The sequence below is a fragment of the Mobula birostris genome, chromosome 11 (assembly GCF_030028105.1).
Source record: "Mobula birostris isolate sMobBir1 chromosome 11, sMobBir1.hap1, whole genome shotgun sequence".
NCBI classification, from domain to species: domain Eukaryota; kingdom Metazoa; phylum Chordata; class Chondrichthyes; order Myliobatiformes; family Myliobatidae; genus Mobula; species Mobula birostris.
Window position 1 is genome coordinate 29,736,665 of NC_092380.1, and position 16,767 is coordinate 29,753,431.

At 45.3% G+C, this 16,767-nt stretch overlaps 1 long non-coding RNA gene across 1 annotated transcript; it reads right to left on the bottom strand.

Annotated features, from left to right (window-relative positions):
- Nucleotides 1–221: 221 nt before the first annotated feature.
- Nucleotides 222–16,389, bottom strand: LOC140205463 (uncharacterized). The gene is made up of 5 exons (XR_011887849.1): nucleotides 16,340–16,389; nucleotides 12,500–12,656; nucleotides 7,011–7,259; nucleotides 5,712–5,868; nucleotides 222–454 (listed from the first exon to the last, which is right to left on the bottom strand). It is a non-coding gene; the product is annotated as an uncharacterized lncRNA (long non-coding RNA).
- Between the last annotated feature and the right edge of the window lie 378 nt (nucleotides 16,390–16,767).

Consider the following 16,767-nt stretch of genomic DNA (forward strand, 5'->3'; position numbering starts at 1 on the left):
GGACACCCAGTCCTTGGAGGCACTGAGAACAATCCAACACTGGTCTGAGCTCGTGTGAGGCTTAAACAACAGTGCACCGTAGGGTACGTACTGGTGAGACAACCACTGGAGCACCACTCTGTGCAACTTTTGCTGAACCTGCTCTGGGAGCAAGTAATGGGACTGTGTGATGGGATGGTGTAGAGAGAGATACGCTGTATCTTACCCTGGGTTTGGCTCTTTCATTCTTGCCCCCCTGGGGCACCCTAGCACTCCACAGGCCTCCGGCTTCTTCCTTGCTACGGCTGTGTGCCAGTGAAACACTGCTGATTGACCTGCTGGAGATAGACAAAGGCGGAGGCTTTTGAGGAAAAGAGCAGATTTGTGCCAGGTCTCCAAGATTAGGGAGCCAGGGCCTAGGACAGGGAAATCTGTTCTCGTACTTCCAACCTTCCGGCACCAACTCCTTGCTATCCTGAAATATAAAAAACAACAACTCACTGACATTGGGTACATTTATAAAATAAAGATTAACTTTACTTGCGTGTAGATTGACGCAGATCTGATCTAGCACCTGCCAGCTTATACTTTCCCTTCCCCCTCCTCCTCAATCTGGTTTCGACTGCCTTCCTGCCCAGTCCTAATGAACTTTCTCAGCCTGAAACATTCCTCTCCACATACTGTTTGACTTCTTGTGTTCCTCGAACATTGTGTGTGTGTTACTCAACCTTTCCGGCATCTTCAGAATCTCTTATGTTTGGATCTGCTTCCACCACCAGCATTGGAAGCCCACCTCAGGCACCCACCCTGTTAATTTAAAGAGGCAAGAGGGGAAAAGGGATAGAAGGGATTACTCCCACATGATTTTTCTTGCATCCCACACGGATGCAAGAGCTGAGTACCCCTCAACATCTTTCTCTCTGCTGTGTAGGATATAGTTAAAATCTAAAGCAGCAAGCTGCCTACTGGAGGAACACAGCAGGTTCAGCAGCATAAAACACAAGAGAAGCTACAGATGCTGGAAATCATGAGCAACAAAATGCTGCAGGAACTCAACAGTCCAGGCAGCGTCTACCAAGGGCAATAGTCGATGTTTTGGACCAAGACTTTCCATAGATTGTGCCTGACTTGCTGAGTTCCAGCATCAAGATTTCCAGTGCCTGCAGAATCTTATACTTTTAAGTTGTAAAACTGTGCCAGTTCAGCAAAATGGTTTTCCATGAGAAACAGCAACTCAATCACATAATCAATTCAGACTCACAGGACACCATTTAAGGGGAGAGGGTGGAGTGCCCACTACCATGCCTCTGAACCATTACCACTAAATACTACACTGATAAATGTTTGGTGACTTCTGCATTAACCATGAAACCTAATTTTTCTAACCATAATACCATAAAACAGATTAGCAAAATTAAGCCATTTGGACCATCAAGAAAGGACAGGGAGGGAGGCAAGAGGTGGGGGCATGGCACTGCTGATTAGAGATAATGTCATGGCTGCAGAAAAAGATGAAGTCCTGGAGGAATTGTCTACAGTCACTGTGGGTGGAAGTAAGGAACAGGAAGGGGTCAATAACTCTACTGGGTGTTTTTTTTTAATATATATAGACCATCCAATAGTAACAGGGACATTGAGGAGCAGATAGGGTGACAGATTCTGGAAAGGTACAAAAATAACAGGGTTGTTGTGGCAGGAAATGTTAATTTCCCCAATACTGATTGGCATCTCCCGAGAACCACAGGTTCAGACGGGATGGAGTTTGTTAAGTGTGTTTAGGAAGGTTTCCTGACATAATATGTAGATAAGCCTACAAGAGGAGAGGCTGTACTTGATCTGGTATTGGGAAATGAACCTGGTCAGATGTCAGGTCTCTCAGTGGGAGAACATTTTGGAGACAGCTGTCACAATTCTATCTCCTTTACCATAACATTGGAGAGGGATAGTAACAGACAAGTTAGCAAAGTGTTTAATTGGAGCAAGGGGGAATATGAAGCTATCAGGCAGAAACTCGGAAGCATAAATTGGGAACAGATGTTCTCAGGGACATGTTCGGCAGAAATGTGGCAAATGCTCAGGGCATATTTGCGTGGCATTCTGCATAGGCACGTTCCAATAGGACAAGGAAAGAATGGTTGGGTACAGGAACCAAGGTGTACATAGGATGTTGAAAATCTACTCCTGAAGAAAAGCTTACGAAAGGTTAAAAAAAAACTAGGTAACAATAGAGATCTAAAAATAAGGCTAACAGGAAGGAGCATAAGAAAGAAATTAGGAGAGCTTGAAGTGGTCATGAGAGGGCCTTGGTGGACAGGATTAGGGAGAATCCCAAGGCATTCTACAAGTATGTGAAGAGCAAGAGGATAAGATGTGAGAGAATAGGACCAATCAAGTGTGACAGTGGAAAAGTGTGTTTGGAATCAGAGTAGATAGCAGAGTACTTTGCTTCAGTATTGACTACAGAAAGGATCTTGGCGATTATTGGGATGATCTTAAAGGGAGATGCAGAACTTCCAGCAGCTGTGGATGGCCACCAACGGGGCTTTACATTGGTCACTCTGGGGAAGCGTCTGGGGCACCTTGAGGTCTCCCCCGTCACTTCTGAGTGGTCGTCTGCTCCGGAGAGGTGCTGGTCGGAATGGGCTGTGTCTCCAAGCACTCCAGCACGGTAGCAGACCGCGGGTCTCCGGGAAAATTGTGGGCCTCTTTGGTCAGGTCCATGTGCGGTCCCGAGTTTAAGAAGAAGTTCTGGCGCTGTGGTCTCCAGAGCTTGAGCATGTAGATATTAAGAAAGAGGATGTGCTGGAGCTTTTGGAAAGCGTCATGTTGGATAAGTCACTAGGACTGGACGAGGTATACCCCCAGGCTACTATGGGAGGTGAGGATTGAGATTGCTGAGCCTCTGGCATTGATCTTTGCATCATCAATGGGGACAGAAGAGGTGCTGGAGGATTGCAGATGTTGTTCCATTGTTCAAGAAAGGGAGTAGAGATAGCCCAGGAAATTAAGGACCAGTGAGTCTTACTTCAGTGGTTGGTAAGTTGATGGAGAAGATCCTGAGAGGCAGGATTTATGAACATTTGGAGAGGCATGATATGATTAGGAATAGTTAGCATGGCTTTGTGAAAGGCAGGTCATGCCTTACAAGCCTGATTGAATTTTTTGAGGATGTGGCTAAACACAATGATGAAGGTAGAGCAGTAGGTGTAGTGTATATGGTTTTCAGCAAGGCATTTGACAAGGTACCCCATGCAAGCCTTATTGAGAAAGTAAGGAGGCATGGGATCCAAGGGACACTGCCTTGTGGATCCAGAACTGGTTTGTCCACAGAAGGCAAAGAGTGGTTGTAGAGAGGTCATATTCTGTATGGAGGTTGTTCGCCAGTGGTGTACCTCAGGAATCTGTTCTGGGACCCCTATTCTTCGTGATTTTATAAATGACCTGGATGAAGAAGTGGGAAGATAGGTTATTAAGTTTACTGATGACACAGAAGTTGGAAGTGTTCTGGATGGTGTGGAGGGCTGTCAGAAGTTACAGAGGGACACTGCTAGCATGCAAAACTGGGCTTAGAAGTGGCAGATAAGTGTAAGGTGGCTCATGTTGGTAGGTCAAATATGAGGACAGAATATAGTATTAATGGTAAGACTCTTGGTAGTGTGGAGGATCAGAGGGATCTTGGGGTCCGAGTCCATAGGACACTCAATGTTGCTGTGCAGGTTGACTCTGTGGTTAAGAAAGCATACGAAGCATTGGCATTCATCAATTGTGGAATTGAGTTTAGGAGCTGAGAGGTAATGTTGTAGCTATACAAGACCCTGGTCTTGGAGTACTGTGCTCAGTTCAGTTCATCTTACTATAGGAAGGATGTGGAAACCATAGGAATGGTGCAGAGGAGATTTACAAGGATGTTGCCTGGATTGGGGAGCATACCTTATAAAGAGAGTTGAGTGAACTCGGCCTTTTTTCCTTGGAGCAACAGAGGCGAGAGGTGACCTGAGAGAGGTGTATAAGATGATGAGAGGCATTGATCATGTGGATATTCAGAGGCACCAACCGCCCCCCGCCACCCCCCTCCCCCCAAGGAAGAAATAGCTAGCACAAGAGGGCACAGTTTTAAGGTGATGGAAGTAGGAACAGCGGAGATGTCAGGGGTAAGTTTTTTTTCCCCACGCAGAGTGGTGAGTGCGTGGAATGGGCTGCCGCTGATGGTGGTGGAGGCGGATACGATAAGGTCTTTTAAGAGACTCCTGGACAGGGACATGGAACTCAAAAAAAATTAGGGGGCTATGGGTAACCCTAGGTAATTTGTAATTAGCTTTGTGGGCCGAAGGGCCTGTCTAGACCTGTACATTTTCTATGTTTAGGGGAGATCTGAAAAAACTTTACTTTTGTCTATGTTTCTCAAACTTGTAAACAGCCAGTATTTCCCCCCACAGAGTTGAAGTGCCTAACACAAAGGGCATGCACTTAAGGTGAGAAATTCAAAGAAGATGTGTGTACAAGACTTTTTTTTCAAGAAGTAGGTGGGTGTCTGGGACACACTGCCTGGCATTGTGCTGGAGGCAGATACAATAGAGGCATTCAAGAGGCTCTTTGATAGGAAGATGAAATAAAAGAATATGGACATAGTGTAGAGAGAAGGGATTGCTTCAGTTGGACATCTGATTGCCAATTTATTTAGTTTGGCCTAAAGGACCTATTCCTATGCTATATCTATCTATCCTAAACATGCTATAAGATCTCAAAAATCAATTCCCTGCCTACCTTTAATGTTAAACCAAACCAAGATGAGTTGTGACAGGATTCGAACCAGCTCTCCATCCCTTGGAACAGAGCGAGGTACTGGCACTGAGGTACTCATTGTCGGACAGGGCAGACACCTCCTTCTCCATGGGGATGCGGTCACATAACAGGATATCTTTGCCTGGCATCTAACACGCATAGCTGTCGTCCACGAGTACCTTGTACCAGCTATCCCGAGTCACAGACCATGGACTCACGTCGAAGCTGTTACCCTCGAAGGGTGGAGGCAGCTTTGAGGTGGCCGCTGCCTTGTCAGGGGGCCTTGCAGCGATGTGGATGTACTGCTGCTCCTTTGGGGATGTTAGTGGCACTAGAAGCGTCATACCCCACTCATGGTATATCATGCATGCATCATCTCCATGGGAAGGCGAGTGGAGAGCAAGGGGGGGGGGGGAAGAAGATCCAACATAGGACGGAGAAGGAAAGGAAGGGGCAAGGGAGAAGTGATGGAGAGGAAGGGGAGGGAAGGGGTGAGGGAGATGTGATGGAGTGGGAGGAGGAAGGGAGGTGTAGGAATGATCAGAGTGGAGGAAGGTGGGGGGGATGAAGAATGGACTTGAGAGAAATAAATGAAATATTTCTCCCCACTCCCCTCTCCTCTAATGCCACAACCTTACATCAGTGCCCCCTTTCTCCATTAGCTGCCAGGCACCACAAGACCAGAACACTTGGAACTGGAGCACATTCTCCATGGGAACTGACCTTTGGTTGTCCCCCCGGGATCCTGTGCCAGGTCAGGATGAGAGCCCCTTCCACCTAGAGTACAACCACCCACTGCTGCAAGGTGATGGGAAGAAAATGGGGTTGAGAGGGAAAATAAATCAGCCATGATGGATTGAGAGTAGACTCAATGAGCTGGATGGTCCAATGTGGCCATGTCTATACCTATATATATTTATTAATATACATATTATATATTTATTCTTCACCTCTTTTTGTCTCAATCTCGGGTCCTCGACCAGAGGCCTGGGAGCTTGGGATTTCGGCGTAGCATCCTTGCGCTTCCTAGTAGTGCACTCTTATGGATCAAGATCGCAGATATTGTTTGAAATTTATTGAAGCCACTCTCCCAGTCTGTCTGCCCCTCTGTATGTACATACATATATACACAATATTTATTTTCTATTGCAATGTACTGCTGCTACATAACTTATTTTTACAGCATATGCCGGTGATATTAAAACCGATTCTGATTAACAGTTTTGTAAATCACTGACCATTGTATGCAATTTGTGATTAAATTTACTTTTTTTACATTTTGTGAAAAAAAAGAGACTGATGGGTTGCAACCTCTATTTAACTACGGACACAATGGGGGATTTACTAGAACGCTGGTATGTTTTGTTGTAGACGGTAATAATTGTATTTAAATTTGAAACTGTAAATTGTTTATGAAGCTCTGATTTATTCCATAGTATTTAGTTGATAAATAAATTTTGTAAAAGAATGATGGGCCCCAACCTCGGGGTATGGGAGGGTGTGGTGACAGAAAGCTTAGTCTGTGCAACGGTTAAACAGCAGAGCAACAGGTTCTGTGCAGAAACTGCCCGAGGAACTGGTGGTGAGACCTGGTGGGCCGAGAGACCTGCTTCTGTGTTTTATGGCTCAGACCTGGAGAGATGGGCACATCTGAATAGCTCTCCTTTAAATGACAAGAGCTAATGGAATGAATGGGGTGCTGTGAAAACAGGATTTATCCCCCAGGAACTTTCAGCAGTCCCACTAACCTGCCAACTGTGGAGATGATGGGAGTGAGGGATCACCCCCTCTTCCCTCGGCCCCAAGGAGTTGGGCTCTGTGGTGCAGCTCTGGTGTTCACAGAAGATTTAACATTCTCCACCATGTGTGTTTAGGTAACCAACTATGAGCTACAACCCTCTATGGACTGATGGTAAAAACTGAAAAAAGCCACACCTTAGGAAGGTGGATGCAAGTCACAGGCAGATCTAAACAAGTAACACTGTCACCCACAGTCAGACGGCAGATAATGTTATCCCACCCACAAATGGCAGATCTGCGAGATGGGCACCCAGTCCTTGGAGGCACCAAGAACAATCCAACACTGGTCTGAGCTCGTGTGAGGCTTAAACAACAGTGCACCGTAGGGTACGTACTGGTGAGACAACCACTGGAGCACCACTCTGTGCAACTTTTGCTGAACCTGCTCTGGGAGCAAGTAATGGGACTGTGTGATGGGATGGTGTAGAGAGAGATACGCTGTATCTTACCCTGGGTTTGGCTCTTTCATTCTTGCCCCCCTGGGGCACCCTAGCACTCCACAGGCCTCCGGCTTCTTCCTTGCTACGGCTGTGTGCCAGTGAAACACTGCTGATTGACCTGCTGGAGATAGACAAAGGCGGAGGCTTTTGAGGAAAAGAGCAGATTTGTGCCAGGTCTCCAAGATTAGGGAGCCAGGGCCTAGGACAGGGAAATCTGTTCTCGTACTTCCAACCTTCCGGCACCAACTCCTTGCTATCCTGAAATATAAAAAACAACAACTCACTGACATTGGGTACATTTATAAAATAAAGATTAACTTTACTTGCGTGTAGATTGACGCAGATCTGATCTAGCACCTGCCAGCTTATACTTTCCCTTCCCCCTCCTCCTCAATCTGGTTTCGACTGCCTTCCTGCCCAGTCCTAATGAACTTTCTCAGCCTGAAACATTCCTCTCCACATACTGTTTGACTTCTTGTGTTCCTCGAACATTGTGTGTGTGTTACTCAACCTTTCCGGCATCTTCAGAATCTCTTATGTTTGGATCTGCTTCCACCACCAGCATTGGAAGCCCACCTCAGGCACCCACCCTGTTAATTTAAAGTGGCAAGAGGGGAAAAGGGATAGAAGGGATTACTCCCACATGATTTTTCTTGCATCCCACACGGATGCAAGAGCTGAGTACCCCTCAACATCTTTCTCTCTGCTGTGTAGGATATAGTTAAAATCTAAAGCAGCAAGCTGCCTACTGGAGGAACACAGCAGGTTCAGCAGCATAAAACACAAGAGAAGCTACAGATGCTGGAAATCATGAGCAACAAAATGCTGCAGGAACTCAACAGTCCAGGCAGCGTCTACCAAGGGCAATAGTCGATGTTTTGGACCAAGACTTTCCATAGATTGTGCCTGACTTGCTGAGTTCCAGCATCAAGATTTCCAGTGCCTGCAGAATCTTATACTTTTAAGTTGTAAAACTGTGCCAGTTCAGCAAAATGGTTTTCCATGAGAAACAGCAACTCAATCACATAATCAATTCAGACTCACAGGACACCATTTAAGGGGAGAGGGTGGAGTGCCCACTACCATGCCTCTGAACCATTACCACTAAATACTACACTGATAAATGTTTGGTGACTTCTGCATTAACCATGAAACCTAATTTTTCTAACCATAATACCATAAAACAGATTAGCAGAATTAAGCCATTTGGACCATCAAGAAAGGACAGGGAGGGAGGCAAGAGGTGGGGGCGTGGCACTGCTGATTAAAGATAATGTCATGGCTGCAGAAAAAGATGAAGTCCTGGAGGGATTGTCTACAGAGTCACTGTGGGTGGAAGTAAGGAACAGGAAGGGGTCAATAACTCTACTGGGTGTTTTTTTTTATATATATAGACCACCCAATAGTAACAGGGACATTGAGGAGCAGATAGGGTGACAGATTCTGGAAAGGTGCAAAAATAACAGGGTTGTCGTGGCAGGAAATGTTAATTTCCCCAATACTGATCGGCATCTCCTGAGAACCAGAGGTTTAGATGGGATGGAGTTTGTTAAGTGTGTTTAGGAAGGTTTCCTGACATAATATGTAGATAAGCCTACAAGAGGAGAGGCTGTACTTGATCTGGTATTGGGAAATGAATCTGGCCAGATGTCAGGTCTCTCAGTGGGAGAACATTTTGGAGACAGCTGTCACAATTCTATCTCCTTTACCATAACATTGGAGAGGGATAGTAACAGACAAGTTAGCAAAGTGTTTAATTGGAGTAAGGGGGAATATGAAGCTTTAGGCAGGAACTTGGAAGCATAAATTGGGAACAGATGTTCTCAGGGACATGTTCAGCAGAAATGTAGCAAATGCTCAGGGCATATTTGCGTGGCATTCTGCATAGGTACATTCCATTGGACAAGGAAAGAATGGTTGGGTACAGGAACCAAGGTGTACATAGGATGTTGAAAATCTACTCCTGAAGAAAAGAAAACCTTACGAAAGGTTCAAAAAAAAAAAAAAAAAAAAACTAGGTAACAATAGAGATCTAAAAATTATAAGGTTAACAGGAAGGAGAATAAGAAAGAAATTAGGAGACCCTGCAGGGGTCATGAGAGGGCCTTGGCAGACAGAATTAGGGAGAATCCCAAGGCATTCTACAAGTATGTGACGAGCAAGAGGATAAGATGTGAGAGAATAGGACCAATCAAATGTGACAGTGGAAAAGTGTGTATGGAATCAGAGTAGATAGCAGAGTACTTTGCTTCAGTATTGACTACAGAAAGGATCTTGGCGATTATTGGGATGATCTTAAAGGGAGATGCAGAACTTCCGGAAGCTGTGGATGGCCACCAACGGGGCTTTACAGTGGTCACTCTGGGGAAGCGTCTGGGGCACCTTGAGATCTCCCCTGTCACTTCTGTGTGGTCGTCTGCTCCGGAGAGGTGCTGGTCGGAATGGGCTGTGTCTCCAATCACTCCAGCACGGTAGCACACCGCGGGTCTCCGGGAACTTTGTGGGCCTCTTTGGTCAGGTCCATGTGCGGTCCCGAGTTTAAGAAGTTCTGGCGCTGTGGTCTCCAGAGCTTGAGCATGCAGATATTAAGAAAGAGGATGTGCTGGAGCTTCTGGAAAGCATCATGTTGGATAAGTCACCAGGACAGGATGAGGTATACCCCAGGCTACGGTGGGAGGTGAGGATGGAGATTGCTGAGCCTCTGGCATTGATCTTTGCATCATCAATGGGGACAGAAGAGGTGCCGGAGGATTGGAGGGTTGCAGATGTTGTTCCATCATTCAAGAAAGGGAGTAGAGATAGCCCAGGAAATTAAGGACCAGTGAGTCTTACTTCAGTGGTTGGTAAGTTGATGGAGAAGATCCTGAGAGGCAGGATTTATGAACATTTGGAGAGGCATGATATGATTAGGAATAGTTAGCATGGCTTTGTGAAAGGCAGGTCATGCCTTACAAGCCTGATTGAATTTTTTGAGGATGTGGCTAAACACAATGATGAAGGTAGAGCAGTAGATGTAGTGTATATGGTTTTTAGCAAGGCATTTGACAAGGTACCCCATGCAAGCCTTATTGAGAAAGTAAGGAGGCATGGGATCCAAGGGGCATTGTCTTGTGGATCCAGAACTGGTTTGTCCACAGAAGGCAAAGAGTGGTTGTAGACGGGTCATATTCTGCATGGAGGTCGATCACCAGTGGTGTACCTCAGGGATCTGTTCTGGGACCCCTACTCTTCGTGATTTTATAAATGACCTGGATGAAGAAGTGGAAAGATAGGTTAGTAAGTTTGCTGATGACACAAAAGTTGGAGGTGTTCTGGATGGTGTGGAGGGCTGTCAGAGGTTACAGAGGAACACTGCTAGCATGCAAAACTAGGCTTAGAAGTGGCAGATAAGTGTGAGGTGGCTCATGTTGGTAGGTCAAATATGAGGACAGAATATAGTATTAATGGTAAAACTCTTGGTAGTGTGGAGGATCAGAGGGATCTTGGGGTTCGAGTCCATAGGACACTCAACGTTGCTGTGCAGGTTGACTCTGTGGTTAAGAAAGTATACGATGCATTGGCACTCATCAATTGTGGGATTGAATTCAGGAGCCGAGAGATAATGTTGTAGCTATCTAGGACCCTGGTCTTGGAGTACTGTGCTCAGTTCAGTTCATCTTACTATAGGAAGGATGTGGAAACCATAGAAATGGTGCAGAGGAGATTTACAAGGATGTTGCCTGGATTGGGGAGCATACCTTATGAAAAGAGTTGAGTGAACTCGGCCTTTTTTCCTTGCAGCAACAGAGGCGAGAGGTGACCTGAGAGAGGTGTATAAGATGGTGAAAGGCATTGATCATGTGGATATTCAGAGGCTCCAACTCCCCCACCACCCCCCCCCCAAGGAAGAAATGGCTAGCACAGGAGGGCACAGTGTTAAGGTGCTTGGAAGTAGGTACAGAGGAGATGTCAGGGGTAAGTTTTTTTTCCCACACAGAATGGTGAGTGCGTGGAATGGGCTGCCGCTGATGGTGGTGGAGGCGGATACGATAGGGTCTTTCAAGAGACTCCTGGACAGGTACATGCAGCTTAAAAAAAATAGGGGGCTGTGAGTTACCCTAAGTAATTTATAAGGTAAGGACATATTTGGCACAGCTTTGTGGGCCGAAGGGCTGTCTTGTGCTGTAGGTTTTCTATGTTTTGGGGGGAGATCTGAAAAAACTTTACAAGTTTGAGAAACAAAGACAAAAGTAGACAGTCAGTATTCTTCCCCCGCAGAGTTGAAGTGCCTAACACGAAGGGCATGCACTTAAGGTGAGAAATTCAAAGAAGATGTGCATACAAGACTTTCTTTTAAAGAAACAGGTGGGTGTCTGGAACATATTGCCTGGCATTGTGCTGGAGGCAGATACAAAGGAGGCATTCAAGAGGCTCTTTGATAGGAAGATGAAATAAAAGAATATGGACAGTGTAGGGAGAAGGGATTGGTTTAGTTGGCCATCTGATTGCCAATTTATTTAGTTTGGGCCAAAGGACCTGTTCCTGTGCTATACCTATCCTAAACATGCTATAAGATCTCAAAAATCAATTCCCTGCCTACCTTTAATGTTAAACCAAACCAAGATGAGTTGTGACAGGATTCGAACCAGCTCTCCATCCCTTGGAACAGAGCGAGGTACTGGCACTGAGGTACTCATCGTCGGACAGGGCAGACACCTCCTTCTCCATGGGGTGAGGTCACATAACAGGATATCTTTGCCTGGCATCTGACACGCATAGCTGTCGTCAACGAGTACTTTGTACCAGCTATCCCGAGTCACAGACCATGGACTCACGTCGAAGCTGCTGCCGTGGAAGGGTGGGGGTTGCTGCCTTGTAGCGATGTGGATGTACTGCTACTCCTCTGGGGATGTTGGTGGCACTAGAAGTGTCATACCCCACTCATGGTATATCATGCATGCATCATTTCCATGGGAAGGCGAGTAGAGAGCAAGGCGAGGGGGTCCAACAGAGGACAGAGAAGGAAAGGAATGGGCAAGGGAGAAGTGATGGAGAGGAAGGGGAGGGAAGGGGTGAGGGAGATGTTATGGAGTGGGAGGAGGAAGGGAGGTGTAGTTAAGATCTGAGTGGAGGAGAGTGGGGGGATGAAGAATGGACTTGAGAGAAATAAGTGAAACATTTCTGCCCCCTCCCCTAATGCCACAACCTTACATCAGTGCCCCCTTTCTCCATTAGCTGCCAGTCACCACAAGACCAGAACACTTGGAACTGGAGCACATTCTCCATGGGAACTGACCTTCGGTTGTCTCCCCGGAATCCTGTGCCAGGTCAGGATGACAGTCCCTCCCACCTAAGTACAACCACCCACTGCTGCAAGGTGGTGGGAAGAGAATGGGGTTGAGAGGGAAAATAAATCAGCCATGATGGATTGAGAGTAGACTCAATCTGAATGGTCCAATGTGGCCATGTCTATACCTATATTTATTTATTAATATATATGTTGTATATGTTTTCCTCACCTCTTTTTCTCTCAATCTCGGGTCCTCGACCAGAGGTCTGGGAGCTTGAGATTTCGGTGTAGCATCCTTGCTCTTCCTAGTAGTGCACTCTTATGGATCAAGATCGCAGATATTGTTTGAAATTTATTGAAGCCACTCTCCCAGTCTGTCTGCCCCTCTGTATGTACATACGTATATACACAGTATTTATTCCTTAATGTAATTTACAGTTATCTATTGCAATGTACTGCTGCTACATAACAACTTATTTTTACAGCATATGCCAGCGATATTAAACCCGATTCCGATTAACAGTTTTGTAAATCACTGACCATTGTATGCAATTTGTCATTAAATGAACTTTTTTTACATTTTATGAAAAAAAAGAGACTGATGGGTTGCAACCTCTATTTAACTACAGACACAATGGGGGATTTACTAGAACGCTGGTCTCTTTTGTTGTAGACAGTAATAATTGTATTTAAATTTGAAACTAAATTGTTTATGAAGCTCTGATTTATTCCATAGTATTTAGTTGATAAATAAATTTTGTAAAAGAATGACGGGCCCCAACTCTGGGGTTTGGGCGGGTGTGGTGACAGAAAGCGTAGTCTGCGCAACAGTTAAACAGCAGAGCAACAGGTTCTGTGCAGAAACTGCCGGAGGAACTGGTGGTGAGACCTGGTGGGCCGAGAAATCTGTTTCTGTATTTTATGGCTCAGACCTGGAGAGATGGGCATATCTGAATAGCTCTCCTTTAAATGACAAGAAATGATGGAATGAATGGGGTGCTGTGAAAACAGGATTTATCCCCCAGGAACTTTCAGCAGTCCCACTACCCTGCCAACTGTGGAGATGATGGGAGTGAGGCAAGAGATTGGGGCATGGCACTGCTGATTAGAGATAATGTCATGGCTGCAGAAAAAGATCAAGTCCTGGAGGGATTGTCTGCAGAGTCTTTGTGGGTGGAAGTAAGGAACAGGAAGGAGTCAATAACTCTACTGGGTGCTTTTTTTTAATATTTATATAGACCACCCAATTGTAAGAGGGACATTGAGCAGATAGGGAGACAGATTCTGGAAAGGTGCAAAAATAACAGGGTTGTCGTGGTGGGAAATTTTACATTCCCCAATATTGATCGGCATCTCCCGAGAACGAGAGATCTAGATGGGTTGGAGTTTGTTAAGTGTGTTCAGGAATGTTTCCTGACATAATATGTAGATAAGCCTACAAGAGGAGAGGCTGTACTTGATCTGGTATTGGGAAATGAACCTGGTCAGGTGTCAGGTCTCTCAGTGGGAGAACATTTTGGAGATAGCAGTCACAATTCTATCTCCTTTACCATAACATTGGAGAGGGATAGTAACAGACAAGTTAGCAAAGTGTTTAATTGGAGTAAGGGGGAATATGAAGCCATCAGGCAGAAACTTGGAAGCATAAATTGGGAACGGATGTTCTCAGGGACATGTACGGCAGAAATGTGGCAAATGCTCAGAGGATATTTGCGTGGCATTCTGCATAGGTACATTCCAATAGGACAAGGTAAGGATGGTTGGGTACAGGAACCATGGTGTACAAAGGATGTTGAAAATCTAGTCATGAAGAAAAGAAAAGCTTACGAAAGGTTAAAAAAAAACTAGGTAATGATAGAGATCTAAAAATCATAAGGCTAGCAGGAAGGACTTTAAGAATGAAATTAGGAGAGCCAGAAGGGGCCATACAGCCTTGGCGAGCAGGATTAAGGAAAACCCCAAGGCACTCTACAAGTACGTGAAGAGCAAGAGAATACGACATGAGAGAATAGGACCTAACAAATGTGACAGTGGAAAAGTGTGTATGGAACTGGAGGAGATAGCGGAGGTACTTAATGAATACTTTGCTTCAGTTTTCACTATAGAAAAGGACCTTAGCGATTGTAGGGATGAGCTACAGTAGACTGAAAAACTTGAGCATATAGACATTAAGAAAGGGGATGTGCTGGAGGTTTTGGAAAGCATCAAGTTGGATAAGTCACTGGGACCGGACGAGATGTACCCCAGGCCACCGTGGGAGGCGAGGGATGAGATTGTTGAGCCTCTGGTGATAATCTTTGCATCATCAATGGGGACGGGAGAGGTTCTGGAAGATCGGAGGGTTGCAGATGTTGTTCTTTTATTCAAGAAAGGGAGTGGAGATAGCCCAGGAAATTATAGGCCAGTGAGTCTTACTTCAGTGGTTGCTAAGTTGATAGAGAAGATCCTGAGAGGCAGGATTTATGAACATTTGGAGAGGTATAATATGATTAGGAATAGTCAGCATGGCTTTGTCTACGGCAGGTTGTGCCTTACGAGCCTAATTGAATTTTTTAAGTAACTGAACACATTGATGAAGGTAGAGCAGTGGATGTAGTGGATATAGATTTCAGCAAGGCATTTGATAAGCTACCCCATGCAAAGCTTATTGAGAAAGTAAGGAGGCATGGGATCCAAGGGGTCCTTGCTTTGTCGATCCAGAATTGGCTTCCCCACAGAAGGCAAAGAGTGGTTGTAGACGGGTCATATTCTTCATGGAGGCTGGTCACCATTGGTGTGCCTCAGGGATCTGTTTTGGGTCTCTTTCTCTTTGTGATTTTTATAACTGACCTGGATAAGTAAGTGGAGGGATGGGTTAGTAAATTTGCTGGGGACACAAAGGTTGGGGGTACTGTGGATAGTGTGGAGGGCTGTCAGAGGTTACAGCAGGACAATGACAGGATGCAAAAAAAAATGGGCTGAGAAGTGGCAGATGGAGTTCAACCTAGATAAGTGTGAGCTGGCTCATTTTGGTAGGTCAAATATGATGGCAGAATATAGTATTAATCGTAATTCTCTTGGCAGTGTGGAGGATCAGAGGGATCTTGGGGTCTGAGTGCATTGGAAACTCAAAGCTGCTGCACTGGTTGACTGTGTGGTGCACTGGCCTTCATCAATCATGGGATTGAGTTTAGGAGCCAAGAGATAATGTTGCAGCTGTATAGGACCCTGCTCAGACCCCACTTGGAGTACTGTGCTCATTTCTGGTGGCCTCACTACAGGAAGGATATGGAAACCAAAGAAAGGGTGCAGAGGAAATTTACAAGAATGTTGCCTGGATGGGGAGCATGCCTTATGAGAATAGGTTGAGTGAACTTGGCCTTTTCTCTTTGGAGCCATGGAGGATGAGAGGTGACCTGATAGAGGTTTCTAAAATGATGAGAGGCATTGATTGTGTGGATAGTCAGAGGCTTTTTCCTCAGGCTTGAAATGGCTAACATGAGAGGGCACAGCTTTAAGGTGCTTGGAAGTTGGTACTGAGGAGATGTCAGGGGTAGTTGTTTTTTTTTAAAAACGCAGAAAGTGGCGAGTGCGTGGAATGGGCTGCCGGTGACGGTGGTGGAGGCGGATACAATAGGGTCTTTTCAGAGACTCCTGGATAGGTACATGGAGCTTAAAAAAATAGAGGGCCACAGCCCTGCTGGCAGCCGATGGGGTAACATCTTTTTGAACTTGCTCCTACCTTACTTATCTTTTTGTTTCCTCCTAGTTTTTTGAAACCTTATTATAAATTTCAATATTGCTGTATTATGTCTTTGAGAAAGACTAAAGCCTCCGCAAAAGAAAATGATTCACCAATCACTTTGGAATCAATTGGAGATTTTCTTAAAAAAGCAAAGAACAGAACTTTGACGAATTTCAACAGCTGAACGTCAAGTTGGATACTATTCAACAAACTCTAACTGAATACGATAAGCGAATTAAGGAGAACAAAGAAACTTTGTCGATACTGGAAGCGGGCTTAGAAGACATGAGAAAGTCCTGCAAAAAACTATTATCGAATGAAAAGTTAACAAAGAAGATTACCCACCTGGAAAGCAGAAGCAGAAGGAACAATCTATGTATTGTGTGTCTTGAAGAATCAACTGAAGGTGCCCACCCCACGGAGTTTTTGCAAGCTTTCTGAAGCAGCTATCCCCTGATTTATTGCCGTCTGTGCCAAAGTTGGACCATGCCCACCGGTCACTGGCCCCAAAGCCAAAGTCGGGGGAACGACCTAGGTCGGTTATTCTGTGTTTCATGAATTTCATATTAAGAAGTTTTTAGTCCATCATACCTGTCGAGTAGGAATGATCAATTACAATGGGAAAATGATCAGATTTGTGGAAGGTTATACACCGGAGGTTATGGCTGAATGTGCCAAATATAAAGAGGTTATGTCGCTGCCTTATAACAAAGGGTTTAAGTCCTCCCTTTGCTTCCCCGTACGTCTTAGAATCGCTCAGAAAAATGGTGTGC